A 3,246-nucleotide genomic window follows, 5' to 3' on the forward strand; every position below is an offset into this window, starting at 1 on the left:
CGCTTGCAATTGTCAGAGTGGGTTTTTAAGCTACGTCTGATACTCTGCTCCCTTCGTGCATGTAAATGAAGATGGCCGGATATTAGAGATGACTCTCTATATGGAGCTCAACCTGAAAATTAGCACAAAGATTGATTAGATCTCCTTCATGATTGCTAGCAAACATTTTAATTATGATCATTGCAAAGCCAGAACTGATGGCATCTGATGACTAGTCCCTAAAGAAAGACGTCACAAACACATCCAGGCTGTTAACAGAGAAAACGTTCAGGTTTAATCCAGCAATTTTACAAACATTTGTCAGTGAGTACTTATTTGAAACAAAAGGCCAACAAACTGAAGTGAACTTGGTGTGGTCCAGTCCGCCCCCTCCTTCTACATGACAGCTTTGTTTCCTGGTGGCCATCTTTCATTCAGCCACCCAGGACTGAAGGAAGTGGTGCACTTGGCACAGTTAATGCTCAATAAAGTCAGTTAAATTCAATTTAAGAAACTCGTCTCTCTACAAAAGTTAGCTGAATGTACGCACAAACAATCTCGTAATGTACTGGTGATGGCTCAGGAGTCAAACAAATGTGAGCGCCAGAGGATCACTGAATTTCTTGTGTGGCCGAATATGTGGACTTTATAATCATCACTGCCCAGAATCCTTAAAGTTTGACTGTAAGACTTTAGGCCACACAGACTTTTTCTAAACCAAAATATTCCAATTCAATATACAATATACTTTTAACAAGTCAGAATTTAGAAAATCTGAAATTTCAAGTCCGATATGACATTTTCTTTGCCTCAGTGACTGTGAGACTTGTTGCAGGCTTCAGTGCTCTCGCTCTCACCAACTCATCCTCACAGGGTGGATTTGATGCTAATGTGATTTTGATGGTAACGAGCTAGCTAGCGCTCACTTTCAGCATCTTGCAGCATTCTGCCGCTTCGCTGTGGTTGTCAGTCTTGTCTTATGCCTGCTAATCTCACGAAAACAGTGCAGCCCCTGAGGACACGCTTTCATTTAAAACACTTCTTTGTGAGGCCTTCCCACAGGTTTGACTCCACTACCCCAGATCATCCGGCTATACATAATGAAGTGGTTGTGAGTTTGTTGTTCTGCAAAATAAGAAAAAAATGCATAAGTTGTTTTTGTGCAGTGGCGCGAATAATGAGCTATAAATCAGCGCGATGCTGAAACCTCGAAATGCAGATGACTCCTAATCTCCTCCTGCTCTGGAGCCGATCTTTACTTTTTAAACAGTCAGAATGACACTTAGGTTAAGTCATCAGGCGCGACCGCAGCGTGATAATCCGGGAGGGAAAAAAATTATTATTTGTTAATGAGGACAGTGTACACTTAATGCCATATTGACTGGCCCGAGGGCCATCGGCAGCACGCCAACCTGACCCACTTTAAATCAACAGCTGACCCACTTCTTCTGCCTGACCTGCTGGAACCCGGCGTGCTGCGGAGGACTGACGGCATCGCTACAGTCCTTGTTAGATTATTTTAAATCCAGATTAGATGTTAACGTGCTAGAAAAATAAATATACGGTTGTATTTTAGTGCGAGCGCCACGAGGAACGAAGCACATGTTTCTGCATGTGTACGAAGCCGACACAGCCACTGGAAACAGTTCAGTAAGCGACATCTTCATCTTAACACTTCACTGAATAAATGATCAGAGTAACTACTATAAATCCTTTTAGGAGATTTTCAAAGAGTTTCAATGAGTGTCGTATAAAGAACAAAGTAGGTTATCACACATCGGCGCTCATAAAGACGGAGACATCAATCACACTCCGGGTCAAGCGAAGATAAGATTTACTGTAACCCAGCAGACAGAACTGCATGGTGAGCTGCATTACGAAAACAATTTTTTTTTTTTTTTTATGCTCTGTCATACAAAAACAAGTACAAACACTCTCATTCACCAAATAACAAATTTTTCGAACAGCGGGAGGAAACAGGACATCCTGCAGACCCTCAATCCAAACCCTGGACTCAAACCAGAGACCTTCTGAGGCCAGAGTGCTAACCACTACTCACCGCAATATGCATAAGTTTTAATACGAGTTAAATATAGTGACTGCATGAGGCTGCACAGGTTTACTTTATCAGCTTTGATGTTCCTCTTTATTGTGTCCTGTTTATCTATTTTAATGGAAATGTTGCAGCCATTTTTATTTTTATTTTTATTTTTTTTTATTGTATGCACCATATGCCTCCTCCAGGGGTCACAGCGACAATAAAGAAGAAATGTCTCTAAAAGAATTAACGGCTTTATCACTGACAGATGTAGACATAAAAAAAATACTTTTTATTTCACCTCGTTTATCAGTGGAAACAGATCTCACCCCTGTTCTGCTGCTGTGCTTCAGCTACAGCTGTCTCATTCACCCTCCACTGCCGAGCGTTAACACCTTGCTCAAGGGCACTTAACTGCAGTTTGTGAACTTCTAACATTCTTCTTTTTTTTTTTTTGTGTGTGTTAACCGTTGAGATTTCCCAGGCTGAACATGAACTGAAACCAGTAATCCTCCGGTGAGACCGGTGCCATCTTGACCTGCGCCGTGAAGCAGAGCGGAATGTAAACCAGATATGGAAAGCCTTGACATATTAGAGGTGATTTTTAAACTTCTTCACCGCTGCGATGACTGACACTTTGTTTATACTCCCCCCCCCCCCCACTCCCCGAAATCCATGCTGTTAGTGTTTCGAGCGGCATGTCAGTTCCTGCAGAGCTTTTTTTTCACAACATCTGTGTCCAGTTACGCCGAATGCGTGTATATTTAAAGCGATCCCTGCGTTTGACGGACGGCTGCTGGGAGCCGGGCATGTCTGTGCGTCGTCTGTGCGTCGTCGACGTGCAGCGGAGAACGTCGTGATGAGGCCCTCGCCTCCGCCGAGACAGGTATCCGAAGCAGGCCCGAAAGTGTAAAAAGCCTCGTCGTAAGTCAGAAAATGACACGGCCGCTGCTGCTGAGGTTATCGGTCTCAGCTGTGTGACGCAGCAGAAGTCGTACTTTCAGAGGGGGAGTCATCGGACACTGGGGCAGATTTGTGTCGTCTTAAAAAAACAACAATATTTAAAAAACTGAGGACTTCGTCAAGAGTGTGGTCGGCATTACAACTACAGCCAGAAAGCTGGAAAAGTTTGAATTATGGTTTTACACATAAATGTCTCACCGGGTCAGTGCAGAGAGCGGTGCAGTAAATAACCCGTGACCCCCGAGTCGCAGGGGAGAAACGGGAAT

The sequence above is a fragment of the Salarias fasciatus genome, chromosome 22, assembly GCF_902148845.1.
Source record: "Salarias fasciatus chromosome 22, fSalaFa1.1, whole genome shotgun sequence".
Lineage (NCBI taxonomy): Eukaryota > Metazoa > Chordata > Actinopteri > Blenniiformes > Blenniidae > Salarias > Salarias fasciatus.